Below are 22,815 nucleotides of genomic sequence, written 5' to 3' on the forward strand. Positions count from 1 at the left end.
ATCATATTAATACCCAAAATAGGATGAAATAGAATGTACTTAGAAATTGAAGATTGAATTTTAAACTGCCACCTAGGCCCCTAGTCAAGTACAAATTCTGGTACTATCTCACAAAAGTGTCCCGAAACAGGGGTCTCCGTGGATGTCCCAATTCCCAAACATCAGCTTGGGGTCAAAGAATCCTTAGTTTCTAGACTCCATGGCCTGAATCTGTCTCCTTCCAGATTTTGCCTGTCTCTCTCTCTCATCTTGCCTTCTGTACCTAAATGCTAACAAACTGTTTCCCTAAGACACATTCCCCAGGAAGACTTCATGTTCACACACAGCCTTCATTTGAATAAAATTGACCAGCCCAATGAATGCATAATTTAACAATACCCTTTAGCACGCCATAAATGTTGTGTTGGTTTTTATTTTACTCCCTTTACGAGATTTGGAGCAAAATATTAACGAAACTTCATAAAAACCAATTCAAGTATCATTTTGGTTTTAAATTAACTAATTAGGTAGCTGTATTTTAGAGGAAGGAACTTCCAAGCAGGCAGTACAGCAGGGAGGAGCTTGGGCATGGGCCTGACTACCCAGGTTCCAAACTCACTGTGACTTCAAGCAAATTACTCAGCTGATTACTCAGTCGCACTGTGCCTCAGTTGCCTCATCTGTACAATGGCAGTAATAGGACCTGGAAGGCTTATGAAGATTATATACCTTTCTCCATGAAAGCGCTCAATAAAATTAGCCTTTATTAATATGTCAACTGAGCTGAAATATAACGAAGAATATAAAACAATATATCCACAGGAATCATTTGTACTAGTTCTTACACTTTTCTTCAGAATTCTCTTTCAACTTTCTGTAGTCCAAACCAAGACAATAATTGTTATGATGAAACTAGGATTATTTCTCAAAGTAATAAAATAAAAGGAAACTATTTTGAGAGGGCTTTGCATTTGGGGAAATAAAAGTAGGGGACGTTGAAAGTAGAAAGTTGAAGCGAATTATGTAGCAGCTTCACTTTTAATCTTTCTCATCCTTTTTTTTAGGTTTAACAATCATACTATTTTAAAAGAGGTTTTTCTCCTTTTCTGCATCGATGGGAAGTGTTGCAGGCTTATTCCATTCTCTAATAAATTCAAGCGTTTTAGTAGAAAAAGTGAATATAATATATATTCTTACAATATTGTCCACACGAAAGATTTACTGCAACAAAAATTATTTCTGTAGGCATTAACACCAGGAACAATTAATGTTTAAGTCGCAGACGAAGATGTTTACGCTGACAGGGAACAGACAAAAGGGCGGCCATGCTTCAACAAAATGTGAGTTTTCAGTTTGCAGCTCGAACTTGACACTGTTGAAATGCATGCATTGCGGTGGCCCCGTGACATTTCAGGCGTCCCGAAGCCCAACAAGACCAGCCCGGGCCGCGTTCCCTGTGTACGCTCGGGCCTCCGGGAACGCGCACAACTGGAGAGGCGGTCGCGCGCGGCAAACGGGCCCGCGCGGCCTCTGCGCGTCCCCGCTCCGGGACCCTGGCGAGGCCTAGATCCCTGCGACGACCCCGGGGAAGGGCTGGCCGCGCTCACCTGCAGCCGGGGGAGGACAGCGGGGTAGAGGAGGTAGCTCAGGACGGGGCGAAACCGAAGGGCTCGCCGGCTGGCCGCGCAGTGTAAGGGTCGGTGGTTTCTCCGCTTGGTCCCTGGAAATCCACCCCAGCTTAGCCCGAGGCCTGAACTCCATTTCTACAAAACTACCCGCGACCACCTCGTAAAACGAGGGCGCGTCCCTGGGTGGGCTCGAACCACCAACCTTTCGGTTAACAGCCGAACGCGCTAACCGATTGCGCCACAGAGACTCCCATGCTGCGTGTCTCTTCTGCCACAGCCTTTATGAAGAATAATAAAGGCAGTGTGCGGCTGTTCCTTTCTGCTTTCTGATTGGTACTATCAGAACCAAAATGTTTCATTTCATGTTTCCAACCCTCTTAATTCTATTTTCCACCTTTTAAGCATATCGAAAAATTATACAACAAAATCAAACAGCACTGCAGATTGCAAAATGTGTTAAAATACTGTTGCTTCCCCTCGCCAATTCCCATTTGGAACGTTGTATTTCAGGAAAATAATTATTTCTTAACAGTTTTCTTTTATGAGGAAATCAAAGCTTTCATCTTGTGAGCTGAGAAACTTTCCCTTTGTTTCAAACAATTTGTCCAGTGCTTCGCTCGCTAATCTCTCGTGATTTACTTGTGTAGTACTCCCAAGGTCATCTGAAATGTATTTATTTGCCTGCTTTATTTTTATTTTCAGGTATTATTAAAGGCATAAATGAAATCCCTATTTGTTTGGTACTAAATACAGTACAATGATTTCACACTAACATTTTGTTACTGGAAAGAAACATCAGGGGAGAAAAGGTACAGGAACATTCCTTAGTTCCAGTGCGTTGTAGTTTATTGCTAACTCTGCCCTCCTCCCTGGAATTAGCTTACACACCCACATCGAAGACATACCACTTAAAACACACATCTCGAAGGATAATTAAAACCCGATTTGAGGAAAGAGAAGTTAAAGAAGAAAAGGGAATGATCTATAACTAACTCCTGAAAATTTTTAGCACAGAAACACTGCAGGCAAACATGTTCCATTCCTATAAATACTTAAACGAAAATCGTTCCCTTTGTGTGAATGTTTCCTGGTGCCTTTTAACGTACTCTTCTAAGTTCCGAACGCTCTTTTTCTCCCTTTTTCTCTCCTCAAATAATTGCGAGTTTCCACTTGAGAACGTGATGTTTAAATTTTTAACAGTCAGTAAACTGCTCTGTACAGAATCCCTCCAAGAACAATCGCTATCATGATTTATAGACGTTGTAAGCGACGCGTCTTAGTCCAATCAGCATTTTGAGTTCCCGTTGCGTGATAAGACAACTTAAATTGGCTTTGGAACCAATTAGAAGCCGAGTTCTCTGAAAGCGTTGAGATGTTAAACAGCTGTGAATTCACGCCAAGCTGCACCACGCCACTTTCAACAAACTTTTGGAAGTGCACTTGAAATTTTTGAATTTGAAAAAACAATCTAGGAAATGCTTCTACAGAGCGTATGAGAAGTCTCATTTCATCAGACGATGCTGCTTTCTACTTGGTAGTATTTTATGTACCTGCTAAAACTATCAGGTACTGGCTTTTCTTCTCCCAACACCAAACTGAGTGTCCTTTCCTTTATTGTTTTTGTGACTATCCAGTTAGAACAGACTGCAACTGGTGTACCTCACTGCCCTTTCATTCAATGTTTATTCTTCTGTTTAAAGTAGTATTAGGAACGGTTCTACTCATGTAAATCTCTTCAGCTCCAATATCTTTTCCTCACTTCAGTCATCATACTAGCATTTGACTTCTAAAAAGAGAGATTATGAGAGACAGGTGATAAGGAAAACGAACTCAGAAAGGAATATTAACTCATTCTAGGCTAAAAAATTGTCTATATAAGTACCACTATTGGTTTTAAAACTGTCTTCAAGCTTGCTTGTGTAGTTTTTAACATTTTACATAAAATGGCTGTTTCCACGGTTACTTAGCTCTGCCTTTTTTTCCCTCTCCACTTGAAACTACTTCAAAGGAGCATATAAATATTTAAAATATTGAATGGACTCTGAACATTTTATTCCAATGGTATATATCAAACACAGCTTTTATGCAGAATGACCACTAACAAAAATAAGAGAGAAGAACACAGTGTCATTTAAATCTTTGTGATTATCTCATCTGAGGCCATAATATTTATGTTCAGTTTTTAAAGCCAAACTAAGCCCACTGGATTAATTTTAGAAACATACATTATCTTTTCTTAATTTTAAGATAACCCAAGATAAATGAGTCCTATAGCTTCATTAGCGCTTGGGTCTTTATAATTGCTAAAAGTAAAATGGACAGGGCATTTTGTCCCCTTTTTTGTATATTATACACAACTGAATTGCAAATTTACTTTTCCCAAGAATATGCTCTATCCATGGGGCTCATCTGTGCAGATTAATGGGCATATATATTTTATTTTCTTCCCGGAGAGGAAGAGAGAAAAGCAAGAACATCTGTGCAAATAGGATTCACCTGTCTTAACAGGCAAGCCACAATGGACCACACTGATCTATAGACCTTCCAGATATCATGAATCCAAGGCTTTCAGATAATATTCTTCCAGCTTCATCCCAACAGCATAGGCAACTCACAGGATTGCCATTAGCATGATTGTGCATGACCTGAATTCTTCTTCGTTTCTGTATTTCAGAAGTATGGTGACAGAATTGTTAAAAACAAAAAATCCAGTTAGAATTTTTTTTTTTTTTAATAGCCAGGTACAGTGGTTCACGCCTGTAATCCCAGCACTTTGGGAGGCTGAGGCTGGAGGATCACCCGAGGTCTGGAGTTCGAGACCAGCCTGGACAACATGGTGAAGCTCCGTCTCTACTAAAAATACAAAATTAGCCAGGCGTGGTGACAGGCGCCTGCAATCCCAGCTACTCGAGAGGCTGAGGCAGGAGAATCGCTTGAACCCAGAAAGTAGGGGTTGCAGTGAGCCAAGATCGCACCATTGCACTCCAGTCTGGGCGACAAGAGCAAAACTCCATCTCAAAAAAAAGAAAAAAAAAAAGTTTGGAATTTTTTTTTTTATCAAGTGAGTTACAGAAGTCACCCCAATAAATGGAAGATGGTGGCACCAAGAAATAAGTTAAAAGACAACACTACACAGATGTTACTAAGAGCAAGAGGAGAACTATGAAATTAATTCTCAAAACAAATGCAAGTCATATTTTACAACTGATTTATAAGTAAAAGTAAATCGAACCCTTCCAACCAGCCTCAAGCTTAAAACGTTTTCTACTCACCAAAAGTATTCTTCTCATACAAAACTGGAGGACTAAGGTCAGTTATGTTTAACAAGCCAAAAGCAGCATCACAGAAACTAGCATTCAACTGGGCATGGTAGCTCACAACTGTAATTCCAGCACTTTGAGAGGCTGAGGCGGGAGGATAGCTTGAGATCAGGACTTGAAGACCAGCTGGGGCAACATAGGAAGACCCCATCTTTAGAAAAAATCCAAAAATTAGCTGGGTGTGGTGGTGCGTACCTGTAGTCCTAGCTACCTGAGAGGCCGAGGCAGGAGGATCACTTGAGGCCAGGGAAGTTGAGGTTGCAGCTGCAGTCAGCTGTGATTATGCCACTGCACTCCAGCCTGGGTGACAGACAGAGCAATACCTTATCTCAAAAAAAAAAAAAAAAAAAAAAAAAAAGGCAATCAGTATTAAGGTATATTAGCATATTTCTTTTTTATTATTTTTTAAAGTTGTATCACTTAGTTGGAAAATCTTGTGAAATTATTCAGATAATTATCTCTTAAATGGGGCAAAATAATGCACCAATATTCTGCCTGGTGGGTTCTAACGAAAATTTAATTTTTTTTTGTTTTTTTCCTTCATGAACCTCTCTTTTGTATATGGAAATACTTTCAAACCATTTTTATAGCTTTAATAATGCAGAGCTAAAATTTTAATTCACTGCAGATCTCTTAGTAGAAAAGTGTTATTTGCAAACAGTATCAATGATTTCATCTGGGTCCAGACCAATAGAATCTTGGATCTAGCTAGAAATGGTTGAGGGGTGGAGGGGTGAGAAGGAGAAGAACTTTAACTTTCTTCGGTATACTGGGGAAACTTCTGCTGAAAGACCTTATGGTTATCTCAGTAAGTTGGCTAAGTTGTATCACATTTTCCATCTCCTGACTGCAGTGCTATTAGCAAGGGAGCCATGGTCTTCAATTTTCCATGATGTGTTTACAGAAGCAACTTGAGGCAACAGTTCTTTGCTATTCAATCTATACAGTAAAAATGCTGATAAATTGGCAGTCTCACCTATCTTTCTGAACTCATCTATTAAAAATCAACATTAAAAATTTTAGAATAGATACAAATATCCTCTTGCCATTTGCTTCAAAATAATAAAGTAAGTAGGTGCCCAAGGAAGACTTGACTCCTCAGCTGTGACTGCCAGGGACTGTGGGTAGGGAATAGGCTGGTCAAACAATCCACTGAGGAACTCAGACACAGGGGAGAAGAAAACAGTATGGAATGAATTCAACAAGGTAGGCAGACGGAGGAGGAAGAGTACTAAATATTGCATGATTCAGGGTAAGTGCTCCTTTATCTCCTCCTCTATAAAATTAATAATATTTGCCCTACCTAATTAATAGGCCTATTAGAAAATAACATGTGGATTTATGTTTTTTCACCTCTAAAATGTTAGACAACTATGCCATTTAAAATTTTTAAACTCAGGCCAGACATGGTAACTCACACTTATAATCCAGGGTTTTGGGAGGCCAAGGTGGGAAGATTGCTTGAGGCCAGGGGTTCAAGACCAACCTGGACAACACAGCAAGACCCTGTCTGTACTAAATAATAATAATAATAATAATAATAATAATAATAAAATTAGCTTGGTTTGGTGGCATGTGCCTGTAGTCTTAGCTACTTGGGAGGCTGAGGCAAAATATTGGCTTGAGCCCAGAAGTTTGAGGTTACAGTGAGCTATGACCATACCACTGCACTCCAGCCTGGGCAACAGAAAAAGCCCCTGTCTCTAAAACAAAGTTAAAGATGAATAGTTCTGTTTAAAATAAATGAAAGAAAAAAAATCCTACTTCAATCACAAGGTACAATTTTGATTAAAGTAAAGAATCTAAGCCTCTTGCATTGACGTAAAGATGAGTTATTCAGGAAAAGTCACCAGGCAGCATCACACACTTCCTAGTGGTCTCCAGGTGTTCCCGGCAGTGGCATAGAGGGCATGACATAAGGATGAAACCATCCTGGACAACATGGTGAAACCCCTTCTTTACCAAAAATGCAAAAAGTTAGCCGGGTGTGGTGGTGCATGCTTGTAGTCCCAGCTACGCCGGAGGCTGAGGTGGGAGGATCCCTTGAGCCCAGGGAGATGGGGGTTGCAGTGAGACAAGATTGTGCCACTGCACTCCAGCCTAGGTGACAGAGCGAGACCTCATCTCAGAGAAAAAAAAAAAAAAGATGAAAACACTGTTCTCCGCTTCCACAATTCCAGTAAAATTTCAGGTATGGGGGGTATAGACCAAATGCCCCAGAAATGGCTCCCTCCTCGCTACCTTGAATTAAAGGCAACTAACTCATGAAGACAGTTGTTCCTAGTAAAATGTTGGTACTCAGCGTATTGTTCATTCAACAAATAGTTGTTGCATCATTATAATTCTGAAAACACAGAAACATTATCTTTGGGATTTATAGATATAGGTGCTGATCTAGATTTTAAGCAAACTTGATATAAAACCCATATTTGAAAAAAAAATTTTTGTAGAATTATGGAATGATTCACCTTAGAATAGTGTAAATAGCGAGTGCCCTGTGTATTTACAGTATGATTCCACCAAAAGGATGATTTTAAAATATGAAATCACAGGAATCAAGTACTCGCCCAGTGCCCGGAATTTATGGGGTATAGAAAAAGTTCGTTTATTTTCCCTGTGGCTCTTTCAGGTCATGATTACTCATCTAGCAGCCCAAGTTTCCTCTTCTTTTATTTCTTATCTGTGGTCAGTCGCATGGATTCGACCTTTGCAATGTCTCTCAACTTTAACTTTGTCCTCTCTTTCTCACCCCCATTCACACCACTCAATATTAATCCAATACATTCCATGTACCTGTTTTCCTGCCATAACCTAAATTCCAACAAATGTGTACCAAAAATACTACAGCATGATAGATAGCATGTATAATGCACATTTACTGTTAGACCCTGTGCTAAATACGACACAGGCATCATTTTTCTCCCATCTACTCTGTAAGACAGGCACTATGTTATGTCTGTTTTATGGATAAGGAAACGACAGCTTACAATGGTTTACATTTTAACTTTAAATTAGTTTAAACTTCAAATAAGTAGCCCAAGGTACCACCTGCTCTGTCTTGCTTTTTTGTTCATCCTGCTACTTGGAACACCTGCCCATCTATCTCACCTACTAAAATCTTATTCCTCCTTCAACTTTATCCTCATCCTCTATGAAACCTTTCCTGCTCTCACCATCTAGATGTAATCTTTCGTTCTTGTAAACCCTCTCCCACTTTTTACTTCTCCAAATCTCACATTATAACCATTTCTGTGCTTAATTTCCCCTTCTAATTTGTGTACTCCTTGAGGTTAGAAACATTATCCATCTTTAAATTTACTGTAGCATTTGACTTAGTCAATCATAAATATGTTGGATAATTGAAAATTGATAAGTGAAAATAAAAGAACTATATTAAATATTTTTTATGAAAAACCATTGCAGTCAGCCAGGCATGGTGGCTCATGCCTGTAATCCCAGCACTTTGGGAGGCAAGGCGGGCTGATCACCTGAGGTCAGGAGTTTGAGAGCAGCCTGGCCAACATGGCGAAACCCCGTCTCTACTAAAGATACAAAAATTAGCCAGGTATAGTAGGGCATGCCTGGAACCCCAGCTACTCAGGAGGTTGAGGCAGGAGAATCACTTGAATCTGGGAGGCGGAGGTTGCAGTGAGCCAAGATCGTGCCACTGCACTCCAGCCTCGGCAACAAACCAAGACTCCGTCTCAAAAAAAAAAAAAAAGAAAAAGAAAAGAAAAGAAAAGAAAACAGTTTACAGGTTCCTAATATGAAGGAGATCAAAAAATTAGCACAAAAGTTTATCAAGGAAAACTTCAAGAATCCCAAGTTGGCCAAAGAAAAGACTAATAAAAATCCAAATCAGTTATTTGTAAAAACAAAAACAAAAACTTTAACAAACACTTTATACAACACTTTATGTTAGACACTGTTGAAAGTCATTTTCAAATATTTACTCATTTAAATTTCATAACAACCTTATGAGGTAGGTTTCAGTATTATTATCCCTCTTTTACAGGTAAGGAAATTTAGAAGTTAAAGTAACTTACTCATGATCACACAGCTAGTGACAGAGCAAGGAATCAAACCCAGGCATCCTTCTCTAGACTTCTCTCTAAACCACGGGCCCATACTGTTTCTATTTTTTTTTAATTACAGAATAACTCTCATGTACTGTATAGTTAAATATTTTTAAACAATTTTGAAACTTTAAAAATCTTCCATTCATTTCAAATGTGTTAATTTTGACAAAATTTCAGGCTTAAAAGTTGTAAGACTAGTACAAAGAATTCAACCAAATTCCCTAAACGCTGTCTTTACTCTTTTGTCTTTCTTTCTCAATATGTACGATCTTTTTTTTCTGATCTGTTCTGATCTTTTTAGTGAACTGTTGGATTTGGTTAGCTAATATTTTGTTGAGGATTTCTGCATCTATGTTCTTCAGGGAGATTGGCTTGTAGTTTCCTTTATTTGTGTCTGTCCTTTTCTGGTTTTGGTGTCAGGTAATGTTGTTCTCACAAAATAAGTTTGGGAGAATTCCAACCTCTTCAATTTTTGGAACAGTTTGAAAAGATTGGTATTAGTTTCTGTTTCTTTTCTTTTTTTTTTTTTAGCAGGAGTTTCACTCTGTCTCCCAGGCAGGAGTGCAACGGCATGATCTCGATTCATTGCAACTTCCGCCTCCCGGGTTCAAACGATTCTCCTGCCTCAGTCTCTCGAGTAGCTGGGATTAAAGGCACCCATCACCATGCCCAGCTAAGTTTTTGTATTTTTAGTAGAGACACGGTTTCACCATGTTGGTCAGGCTGGTCTGGAACTCCTGATCTCAAGTAATCCGCCGGCCTCAGCCTCCCAAAGTTCTGGGATTACAGGCGTGAGCCACCATACCCGGCATGGTATTAGTTTCTTAAGTATTTGGTAGAATTCAGCAGTGAAGGCATCAGGTCCTGGGCTCTGAGGGAGACTTTTTGATAAGAGACTTTTTATTACTGATTCAATCTTGTTACTTGCTGGTCTAATAACGAGACCAACGTGCTATTGGATCTTCATGGTTCAATCTTGGTAGATTCAATGATTCAATCATTATTCTTCAAATGTATTCAGGAAGAAATAGAAATGTTTAGATCTATTGGTCCATTCAGATTTTCTGTTTCTTCATGATTCAATCTTGATAGGTTGTATGTGTCCAGGAATTTATCCATTTCTTTTAGATTTTCCCATTTTTGCTTTACAGTTGTTTATAAGTCTCATGATCCTTTTGTATTTCTGTGGTATCAGTTGTAATATCTCCTTTTTCATCTCTGATTTTATTTATTTGCGTCTCCTCTTTTTTTTCCTAGTCTAGATAAAGGTTTGTTGATTTTGTTTATCTTTTCAAAAAAGCAACTTTATTTCAATGATCCTTTGTATTGTGTTTTTTAATCTCTATCTTGTTTATTTCTGATCTAATCTTTGTTACCTTTTTCCTTCTACTAATTTTATGTTTAGTTTGTTCTTGTTTTTCTAATTCCCTGAAATGCAAGGTTAGATTGTTTGTTTGAGATCTTTCAGTTTTTTTGATGAAGGTGTTTATATTATAAATACATTCAGAACTGCTTTTGCTGTTTTCTATAGGCTCTGGTATATTGTGATTCCATTTTCATTTGTCTCAAAAAGTTTTTTAATTTCCTTTTTAACTTCTTCGTTGACTCATTGGTTATTCAGGAGCACGTTCATTTTCATGTATTTGTAGAGTTTTCAAACTTCTTCCTGTTTTTGACTTCTAGTTTTATTTCATTGTAGCCAGAAAAGATACTTGATATAATTTCAATTCTTAGAAATTTGTTCAGATTTGTTTTATGGACAAACATATGAACTATCCTGGAGAAAGCTCCATGTATTGATAAGAAGAATGTGTAATCTGTAGCTGTCGGATGACATGTTCTACAAATGTCTGTTAGGTTCATTTGGTCTTTGGTGCAGTTTAAGCCTGATGTTTCTTTGTTGATTGTTTTTGTCTGATAATGTGTCCATCACTGAAAGTTGGGTGTTGAAATCCCCTATTATTACTGTATTGCAATCTGTCTCTCCCTTTAAGTCTCATAGTATCTGCTTTATATATTTGGGTGCTTTTTTCATGATCTGTTTGAGAGTAAATTGCAGACATGATATCCTCTGAATACTTCAGTGTGTTTTCTAAATTAATGTATTATTTTACATAACCACAGTACAATTATCGAAGTAAGGATCTTTTTTTTTTTTTTTTGAGACAAAGTCTTGCTTTGTTGCCCAAGCTGGAATGCAATGGCATGATCTTGGCTCACTGCAAACTCCGCCTCCTGGGTTCAAGTGATTCTTCTGTCTCATCCTCCCAAGTAGCTGGGATTCCAGGTGTGCACCACCATGCCTACCTAATGTTTTTGTATTTTTAGTAGAGATGGGGTTGGTCTTGAACTCCTGACCTCAAGTGATCCACCTGCCTCAGCCTCCCAAAGTGCTGGGATTATAGGTGTGAGCCACCGTGCCTGGCCTAAAGTTAGGATCTTGACATGGATACACTATTAGAATGAGGTCCCAGTCCCAACTATAGACCTTCAGATTTCACTAGTTGTTCCCATGAGTTCCTTTGTTAAAAAAATAAAAATAAAAAAAATCCGGGACCATGATTTGCATTTAGTTGTCATGTCCTTCGGTCTTCTTTAATCTATAACAATTCCTGGGTATCTCTTTCTCTCTGTATCTCTCTTATTTATTATCATGATGTTGACATTTCTGAGGAGCACAGGCCAGTAGAATGCCTATAGAATGTCCCTAAACGTCAGGTTGTCTGGTGTTCTCTCATGATTAAATTCAGGTTAGGCACTTTTGCTACCTCTATTGAACACATTTAGCAAACTGGATACTGCAACGTCAACCTGAAACAATGGCAAAATGAAAAAGGAGGCTACAACAACCACAAAGAGGTGTGTGATGCTGATCATGAGTTTGACAGAAGCAGAACTTCTCAGTACTACTCAACTTCATACAGTAAGAATAGTCCCAATTATTGAAATAGTAATATTCTTGAAATAATATTAAATGTTTTATTTTAAAATTCCCTAACTGTATCTCTTTCTCTCTCTCTCATATTCCAGGTACATATTCACCAGATATTTCTAATCTGCTGTTTCATCTCCTGAGAAATACCCATCAGAAAGGAGAACAACTATTGTATAAAACTGGTTCTTATTCTTTGGTGAGAAGGAGCCCTCAATGAACGGTCATTGAGTTTTGTGGTTTGAAAACCAACTACTTTTACATTTGGTTATGAAAACCCAGGTTTTTCATACCTATTTACCTCTTGGTAAGCTGATAAACCTGTATTTCTGAATATGCAAAACTGAGACTCACAGGAAGCCACTGGGGTATATCAACCTTTAGCCAAGTGTTCCTTCTCTTATCCTGGGTTGCCTCTCACAAAACAGTTCCTAAGCATGACCAATAAGACATAGGAAACAGAAAATTTTCATAAATTTAGCACTGTCTAAATAATCACAAAGATCAAAAATCCTTTCAGAGTTGACAGAGGGTATAATTCAGCAAGTGACTTCAATAGAAACATTGTGCCACAGGCTTCCCTTTGGCAAAACCAGAAAAGAGTTTGTGACTGTTTACTTAGAGAAAAAATATTTTTTTATGAGCTAAAGAATCAAATACAACTGTCTATGGCATTTCCAAGAGAACCACTTTTCCCCTTCATGAGAGCTTCATCATGCTACCATATCTCCTTATCTAGATAATATTTTTAAAACATTTGTAAAATTAAGAGTGTCAGTAACCAAAACACAAAGATAATAAATTGAATTACGAGATGCCATGGCCCTAGAGTCAAGAGATTTTTCATTATGGGAATCCTTGCATTTAAAGTAGAGGAATTTTAAATCCTTTGTCTAAGTCTACAAGATATAACAAATACATATTTTTTCTAAAATTAATAATTTGAAGGCTTTTGCATGAAATTGAAGACTAACTTTTAAATTAGACTAGTATTATGCATTCTAATAATTGAATGCTTCAATTCATAATTGACTTTTTAAGCTATTTCATAGAATACAGTGAAAAAGAGATTGCCAAAGTCCACATCATCAACATAAGTAGAATTCTATAAAAGAGCCCTGCAGGTGAGTATTTAAATTTAGGTTTATGCATACAATTTAGTTATTTTAGATGGGGTTGAGGCAGAGACTTTTTTTTTTCTAAAGAGATGTGAAAGAAAACCCAGAACTGAATTGCCCACAAGTCTTTTGAGTTATGAAGTAATTTGAGAATAGATATTTCTACTATGCAATTCACCTTTTCATTCTGGGATTATAGTTGTGGTACTAGAATAAGCATGAACATATTGTTCAATGGAATAGAATTGGGAGTCACTACATCTATGGCTAATCTAGTTCAACAAGGGCACTAAGACAATTCAAGAGGAAAAGAGGAGTCTTTTCAACAAATGGTGCTGGGACAACTACATGTCCACATGCAAAGAATGAAATTGGATCCCTAACTCACATCATATACAAAAATTAATTCAAAATGGATCAAAAACCCAAATGTAAAACCTAAAGCCATAAAACTCTTAGAAAAAATACAGACCTTAATTTTTGTGATCTTGGATTGAGTAATGGATTCTTTTAGATATGACACCAAAAACACAACCAACAAAAGAAAAAATAAATTGGACATGAACATCACCAAAATTAAAAACTTTTATGCTTCAAAATATACTAACAAGAAAATGAAAATACAAACCAACAGAATTGAAGAAAATATTTGCAAATCATATATCTGATATGGTTCTAACATCCAGAATACATACTCTTAAAATGCAACAATAAAAAGAAAAATAATCAATTTTTAAATGGGAAAAGGATTTGTAGACATTCCTCTAAGGAAGATATATAAATGGCAAATAAGCACATAAAAAAAAAAAGCTCAATATCATTAGTCACTAGGGAAATGTAAATCAAATCACAATGAGGTATCTCTTCATACCAATGAGGATGGCAATTATGAAAAAGATGGACAATAACTAGTGTTGGCCAGGACATGGATAAATTGGAACTCTTATACATTGCTGGTGGGAATACAGAGTGATGCAACCACTCAAAAAACCAATTGGTAGCTCCTCAAGATGTCAAACATTGAGTCATCATATGGCCACACAGAAAAATTTCTGTAATGTCCATGCAGGACATACAGTACTGTCCATAGCAGCATAATTCATAATAACAAAAAAGTGGAAACAATGCAAATGTCCATCAATGGATGAATAAACAAAATTTGATAGATCCAATTAATGGAATATTATTTAGCCGTAAAAAGGAATGAAGTATTGACACACACTATAAGATGGATGAATCTTGAAAACATTATGCTAACTTTTTTTATGGTTAAACATTATGCTTAAGAGAAAGCAGCCAGACACAAAAGACCATATATTATATGATGCCACTAATATGAAATGTACAGTATAGTAAATACATAGAGATAGAAAGCAGTAGCCAGAAACTGGGGTAATGGGGAATGGGGAATTAGGGCATGAGGGTGTTTTTTAGGGTGATGAAAACATGCTGGAATTCATGATGATGGTTATATGAGTCTGTAAATATACTGACTTATACACTTTAAATGGATAAATTTTATGGTATGTGAATTACATCTTAATAACCATAAACACATTTTAAAAGAAAGCATTACTAGCATGGAAACAAAGACACAGAGAATTAGCTGAATTTCCCAAAGTTAACAGCAGAACCTGGATTCTGATTTGTAAATCCGTGTTTAATCCATTCTTCACTGTGATTAGCTGCACCTAACCCAATTTCCATAGTGAAACTCTCATCTGCTTTCCAGTTAATTACTGAGGTTTTAGGCCCAGCACAGTAGCTCATGACTGTCATCTCAGCACTTTGGGAGGCCAAGGCAGAAGGATCACTTGAGGCTAGAAGTTCAAGACCAGCCTGGGCAGCATAGCAGAACTCCATCTCTACAAAAAATTTAAAAATTAGATGGGCAGGCTGGGCATGGTGGCTCATGCCTATTATCCTAGCACTTTGGAAGGCCTACATGGGCAGACTGCTTGAGTCCAGGAGTTCAAGACTAGCCTGGGCAACATGGTGAAATCCCATCTCTACTAAAAAATACAAAAATTAGCCACCTATGGTGGTGTGTGCATGTAGCCTCAGCTATTCGAGGGGGCTGAGGTGAGAGGATCACTTGAGCCCGGGGGATCAAGGCTGCAGTGAGCCAAGATCACACCACTGCACTCCAGTCTGGGCAACAGTGGGAGACCCTATCTCAAAAAAAAAAAAAAAAAAAATTAGCTGGGTATAATGGACTGCACTTGTAGTCCCAGCTGCTCAGGAAGCTGAGGCAGGAGGATCCCTTGAGCCCAGGGGTTAGAGGCTGCAGCAGGGAGCCTTGATTACATCAGTGCACTCTAGCCTGGGTGACACAGAAAGACCCTGTCTCAAAAAAAAAAAAAAAAAAAGTATTGAAATTTTATGTCAAATCTATTGGGAAGTATTTCCTTACTTACTCACTGTGTAAACTTCAGTTTACTTGATATCCAAATTTACTCCCACATCACCAGTTTATGTTGTTAGGATCAACTTTTAAATGAATTAGTAGACATTTACTGAGGACCTCCTTGTGCCCGGTACTATGCCCATTGTTCGAAATGCCGAACTCAAGCTCAGTAAGTCAGTAAACTAGAAATACAGATTGAGAAATCACTGGTCTACAGGTGCTAGTTAGAATCCTAAATTGGATGAAATTGCTCAGGAAGAACATGCAGAGGAAGGAGAGGAGCTAGGCTGGAAGCCAGTGCACCTGGACATTTCAGAGCATCAGAAACCACCCTACCAGTGACAGTTGCTGATAGGAAGTGGCTAGTGAATAAGAGAGGTGGGAGAAAGTTATCCCACCTTATATTAAACCTTACACCTTATCACAGTGCATTGTTTTGTTTTGTTTTGTTTTTACATGGCTGTCTCCCTTGTTATACCCTGAGATCCTTAGGGTTCTGACTTGCTCTATTGCAAAAAAAAAGGTATTTACATAAGTCACCAGGGCCCTTCAAATTGTAAGATTCCACAGATCTTCTCCACTCCTTATTTAATCACTGCATTGCATTTGATACTGTTAACCAGTACATACTTCATTGTTTCTTACAACATGGGCATAAAAATGGTGCTCCTCTCTTGGAAGCCCAGAAAGAACAGCTGCTTTGAACACAGGCTGAACTGGCATGGCACAGAATCCTCGCACTGTGTGCTACCACCTCTCGCCTACCCGCTCCTTCTCCCCGCAATCCCCCACACTTTGCCCTGCACTGTCTCCACTGCAGAACCAATTCCTTGCATAGCTCTTTGTGATGCTGCCTCTCTGAGGTTCTATCCAGGGGGTGCCACCACAAAAGAAGAAGAAAGACCCAGGGTCTCTGTTGAACAGAACAACAGTAGGGGAAGAGTCTTGGCTCCACCCAAAATATATCACCTTACACAAGCTTCATGATACGTGTCCTGGCTCTGTCTCCTAGGCAGGACCCTGCCCTTTGTTGGCTCTCTAAACATGATGTATTCATTATAATATATAAGGAATCCAGAGCAATCATGGTGTCTCATGCCTGTAATCCCAGTGCTCTGGAAGGCTAAGGCAGGAGGATTGCTTGAGGCCAGGAGCTCAAGATCAGCCTGGGCAACATAGTGAGACCTCATCTCTACAAAAATTAAAATTAAAATTGAAAGAAAATATTATTATAAGGAAAAAGTCCCACAGTCTGCTGTCTTCAAGCTGGAGACCCAGGAAAGCCAATGATGTACTTGGAAGGCCTGAGAGCCAGAAAGCTAATGGTGTGGTTCCCAGTCTCGGCTGAAGAACTGGGAACCAAGACTGTCAAGGATAGAAGAAGACTAACGTCCCAGCTCAATCACACCAATAGTGAATTCAATGTCCCTCCCCATTTTTGTTCAATTCAGGCCCTCAAAGGATTGGTTGGTGCCCACTCACACTAGGGAGGGTCATTTGCTTTGTTCAGTTCACCAATCCAAATGTAAACGTCTTCTAGAAACACCCTCACAAACACACCCAGAAATAATGTCCAACCATATACCTGGGCAGCATGTGGCTCAGTCAAGTTGACACATAAAATTGACCATCACATATGGGCAGGCTTCTTTCTATTCCACACTCATCCTGAGCCATTTCATCTACTCTTATGTTGTCAGCCCAATCTATATATTCATAATTTATTAACTTATATTTATTTTTCAGATCTGCTCCTGAGCTCCAATGCCCTATATCCATCTCATCCTTACACATATCTCAAATTCAGCATGCCAAAAAATGTTACTCTTTCTCCCAAAGATGTATTTTTTCTACGTGTCTGCTATCATATACCCTTTAACCCAAGCCTACAGTCTAGGAATCATCCTATCTCTTTCTCTACAAAAACCAATTGATAAGGAAATCCTCCTCTCCATTCTACCTCAGTAACACATTTTAGATCCAGCAGCATGCTCATTAGTATGTCTCATTTTATATCCCCATCACTTCTCTCCTAAATGACTACCATTAACTCATGGTCTCCTTACCTCCCACCATGCCTTTACTCCAATCTACAGAAAGGTGGAGCTTTCTCAAATACAAAATCAAATATTTAATTCAGCAGATGAAAAATCTTTCATGACCTATACCATGGTTCTCAAATTGCACATCAAGTCACCCTGGGACAGCACAGGGAACAAACTCACAAGGTTGCCATGGGATATTTTAAATGTTTGAGAGCAATACAGCCCCATCTATCAAACACCACACAAATGACCACTAATGTGTTGTTTAGACTTACCTACTTAATGAATGGAATTGAATTATTTCTTCTGGCTGAGGGCACCATGAACAAATTACGGAGATGATACAGATGCAGTGAGCTGGAAAGTTTGGGAACCTATGACCTACCAAATATCTTCAAGCCTCCTACATTGGCATGAACTCATCTTTACCTACTGCTACAGCCTTGTTTTGATCCTTACTGTGCCTTTCTTTTCCCCCCAGTCCTACACTACAGCCAAGCAGACAGGCTTGGATCTCCCCAAATACGCCCTTCTTGCCATCCTGAGTGGTTAGGACCTGAAACTTAAGACAGTAAAGACCTGGAGCTCCCAAGTCTAGGTGTGAGACCTGGTGCCCTTCATGGAACACAGATGAAGTAAATAAATCAGGAAGGGCATTCCAGAATTCTCATGCCTGGTGGATTCTGTTTGAGTTGGATTCTACATGGATTCCATATGAGCTGGATTCTAATATGAAGTTAAAAAAAAAAAAAAGGTTGAACATTCCTAGGAATTCCATGCATATTTGTCAGGCCAAGGGAAGGGAGGAGGCCAGCTCCCTTATCCCTACCCTGCTTGTGATTTTCTATAGAGGTCTGTATTATTCCAGGGGAGGAGGCAAAGAGACAACCAACCAGGAAAGTGAGATTGCTTTTGTTAATGGCTGTATCACCCCTGTCCTTCCCTGAAAAGAGAGATCGCACCTGAGATCCAGAAATGGCTGCTCCTTTCTTTGTGCCCCATTTTATCTCATTCATCATTCTAAGCCTGGCATGGTGGCTCATGCCTGTAATCCCAGCACTTTGGGAAGTCAGTTTGGGAAGGTCGCTTGAGCTCAGGAATTCAAGACAAGCCTGGCCAACTTAGCAAGACACCATTTCTATAAATGATAAAATAATTAGCCTGCATAGTCCCAGCTGCTCAGGAGGCTGAGGCAGGAGGATTGCTTGAGCCAGAGAGGCCAAGGTTATAGTGAGCTATAATTGTGCCACTGCACTCCAGCCTGGGTGACAGAGTAAGACCCTGTCAAAAAAAAAAAAAAAAAAAAAAAAAGACCCACAAAACATAGTATTTATTTACTTATTTATTTAGAGAAAAAGTTTCGCTCTTGTTGCCCAGGCTGGAGTGCAATGGCGCGATCTCAGCTCACTACAATCTCCACCTCCTGGGTTCAAGCGATAATCCCCATTAGCTGGGATTACAGGTGCCTGCCATGACACCCAGCTAATTTTTGTTATTTTTCAGTACAGATGAGGTTTCACCATGTTGGCCAGACTAGTCTCAAAATACTGACCCCAGGTGATCCACCCACTTCAGCCTCACAAAGTGCTGGGATTACAGGCATGAGCCACTGCGCCCGGCCCACATAATTTTATCACAGTATCTATAACATTTTTTTGCACTTATATATTCACCTGTCCACCCCACTAGGCTATAAACTTGTGAAGGTTCAGGACCATGCATGATTCATTTTTTCATTCTCTTTGCCCAGCAGAGTGACTAATACATAGTAAGTGATGAGTGGGTACTTGATGAACACATAAATTTCAAAAAGAGTGTGGCTAAGCCCCACAAAAAGTTCAAGTCAGTTAGAAAATAAACACTGTCCATTGGATGAAAAAGTTCAGAAGTCACTGATGACATTACTCAAAGATATTTTAAGGGAGTGATGGCTTTCAGGGAGATGTAGCTGACAGTGTTTACTGCCTACCCCAAAAACCATTCCTCTCTTTCTTCTTTGCTTAACTGAATTCCAGTTTTATTTAGGCATTGAGCAAATTCCCTTTGATGTGGAAATGTGGGCCTGTACCCCAGATAAAGGGTGATAATATGTCCCAGTTCTGGCTAATATGATGTAAGAGGAAATCCTTTGGTGGGGCATTTTGGAAAATATTATACTTCCTTGAGGTGAGTAAGACTCACCAATAACACATTTTTTTTCTGCTGCCTTCCCACTCAGAAGTCAGTGTGGTATTTGTACTTACTATGGCAGCCATTTTGCAACTATGATATGAAGGTCTATTGAATCACAGAGCTGATATCACTGAACCCCCAAGAAAACACTAGCATCTCTTTATCTACAGACTTCTTGTCACATAAGAAAAATGAGCCTCTGTGTTAGCTGGGTTGTCTGTTATATTCTAATTGATATAAGAAGAGAGAAAAGAGAGACAAATGAGAGACCGCTGTTCTTAGTGAACATATTACAACTAGTACAGTTTGGTGGCTGCAGGATACAGAGTTTGTTTGGTAGTATTGGAAAGAGGCTGGAAATGGAAAAGCAATGAGGTTACAGGGGCTTCTAATGCCAATGAAGAGAAAGGTTTTAATTTTGTTGGCAATAGGGGGCCATAGAGGTTTTTGGGTAATGTTTTGGAACTTTAAGAAGAGTGCTTTGGCAGAAATCAGCAGGGTCTATACATGCCCAAAGAGTGATGCATCAGAAGCGATGCATTTGGCATAATCACATTGGTATTGTCCACCATGAGAATCACTTGGTATGCAAACTTGGCTCACTCAGTTCACACCAAATAAGCAAAACAGTAACCACTTGGCTTCATGATGCTTGTGGACCTAAAATAAACACAAGGTATCAAAGTAAACGAAATGTTACATCTTTCCAGTGCTCCATATGAATAATCCCTGTGGAAGTAATAAGCAAACAAAACTTCTGTTCATAAAAAGTATCAATGACAGATGTAAATACTGTATAAACTCCTGCCATATAAAAGGAGAAAATGAGATCTCATATATCCTTCCACAACACCAATTCCTGACACTTAGCACAACAAATTAGATACACTTGAATAATAATTATTACACACTAGGCCTCAAATTATTCAATAGTTTTTTTTTAACAGTGTTTCTATAATGGTGTGGAGGTTTTTGTTTGCTCACTTTTTAAAAACATATATCACGATTTCATTATAAGAGAATAAATGCTCTCATACCTAGTCATAGTTTCAAATATGTTTCTGTTCTTCTCATTTAAATCTACTCAGAAAACAAGCTTACACCAGAGAGACGCCAAACTAGGAAAATCTCTGCTGTAAGTATCACATAATATTCAAACACTGCCCAGGAAAAACATTGGGGAATGGTGTTTTCTTTGCCATCAAAGAAAAGCATGTGAACACTATCTTACAAGATTATTACTGACGAAGGAAAAGAAATGTGTCATTTGTTCATTCTTTTGACTAGGAATTGATGTTAGAGATTTTTAAATAAAGTATAACAAGCTTTTAAAAATCTACAAAGAACAAAATGTGTTAACATCTTCCCATAGTTGCCTCTGATCTTTTTATAAACAATTGTGGTGGGCCAGGCACAGTGGCTCATGCCTATAATCCCAGCACTTTTGGAGGCCGAGGCGGGAGGATCAACTGAGGTCAAGAGTTCGAGACCAGCCTGGCTAACATGGTGAAACTCCGTCTCTACTAAAAAATACAAAAATTAGCCGGGCATGGTGGCAGGCGCCTTAATTAGCTACTTGGGAGGCAGAGGCAGGAGAATCGTTTGAACCCCGGAGGCGGAGGTTGCAGTGAGCCGAGATCAAGTCATTGCACTCAAGCCTGGGGGACAAAAGCAAGACTCTGTATAAAAAAACAAAAAAAATAAGATTGTTGCCCCCTGGGGCCTCTTCCTATTCTCCCTCCTTCTTTCTTTCTATCCCAAAGGAAATTACATTTTTTGAAGTTGATATGTATTCATCCTATTAATAGTACTATACTTTCACTTCAAATGTATATATCCTGGCCCACATCTTTTATTTATGAAATTCTTTATACATGAATTAGTAAATTATTTCTATATAAGTTATTTATACACTTTGAATATTAATCCTTCACCAAGTACATGCCTTGAAAATATCTTCTCAGTTTATCTTGTAACATTTTATGATATCTTTTGTCATATAAAAAGTATTTTTAAAAAATTTTATATACAGTCACATGGCACTCAACTATAGGGACATATTCTGAGAAATAGGTCCATAGGCAATTTTGTCATGCTAACATCATAGAGTGTAATTATACAAACCTAGATGGTTTGTATATGGTACAAACCTATTGCTCCTAGGCTGCAAACCTGTACAGTATGTGACTGTATTGAATACTGTAGGCAATTATAACACAATAGTATTTGTATAATTAGACACAGCTAAACGCAGAAAAGGTACAGTAAATATACAATATTGTAATCTTATGGGACTACTATTTATTGACTGACATATCATTATTTGGAGCATGACTATCATCCAATTTACCATTTCCTTAATGGATTGTGCATTTCAATGTTTTAAGAAATCCTTTCATACTACACATTCTTTATTTCCTTTCAATTTTTTTTATTTTTGTTTTTTGAGATGGAGAGTTACAGAGATAACTCTGTCGCCAGGCTAGAGTGCAGTGGCGTGATCTCAGCTCACTGCAATCTCTGCCTCCCGGGTTCAAGCGATTCTTCTGCCTCAGCCTCCCGAGTAACTGGGATTACAGGCATGCACCACCACACCCAGTTAATTTTTGTATTTTTAGTAGAGACGGGGTTTCACCATGTTGGTCAAGATGGTCTCAATCTCCTGACCTCGTGATCTGCCCGCCTTGGCCTCCCAAAGTGCTGGGATTACAGACATGAGCTACTGCGCCTGGCCTTTCAATATTTTTTTAATTCTGTTTTTCTTATTTAACTTTGTAATTGATCTGAAACTGAATTTGTGTGTGGGAAAAAGAAGGGATCTAATTTTATTTTTTTCTTATGAATGTTTGTTTTCTAAATAAGAGAAAATAAAGAAAGATCAATTGCTTTTTATAATCTGTAAACTCCTTAACAACATTCACTATGATTTATACCCATCTCATCAATACATTTCCTCAAAGTACTTTGAACATTACTGGTACACAATGTATATTTTTCGGAGAAGTGATATTTTTTTCTAGCCCCCATTGCTTAGAATATATACCAAGTTGTCCATCTAAAACAATCTGAGTTGTGCTTAATTTATCCCCCTGAGCAGGAAATAGCATCTTAATAGGATTAACTGGGTATAAGCAC

The 22,815-nt window shown here is 38.5% G+C and overlaps 1 long non-coding RNA gene and 1 other non-coding gene across 2 annotated transcripts in view; both read right to left on the reverse strand.

The window, feature by feature from the left end:
- Positions 1–1,081: 1,081 nt before the first annotated feature.
- Positions 1,082–22,815, reverse strand: part of LOC114669905 (uncharacterized) — a 29,926-nt gene continuing 8,192 nt past the window's right edge. Inside the window, exons 2-3 of the long non-coding RNA XR_013397963.1 lie at positions 5,123–5,255; positions 1,082–3,393 (exon numbers count right to left, since the gene is read on the reverse strand). This is a non-coding gene — a long non-coding RNA (uncharacterized LOC114669905). The remainder of the gene's footprint in view (positions 3,394–5,122; positions 5,256–22,815) is intronic.
- Positions 1,782–1,855, reverse strand: TRNAN-GUU (transfer RNA asparagine (anticodon GUU)). Its single transcript has one exon. It is a non-coding gene; the product is annotated as a tRNA-Asn (tRNA).

The sequence above is a fragment of the Macaca mulatta genome, chromosome 9 (assembly GCF_049350105.2).
Source record: "Macaca mulatta isolate MMU2019108-1 chromosome 9, T2T-MMU8v2.0, whole genome shotgun sequence".
Classification (NCBI taxonomy): Eukaryota; Metazoa; Chordata; class Mammalia; order Primates; family Cercopithecidae; genus Macaca; species Macaca mulatta.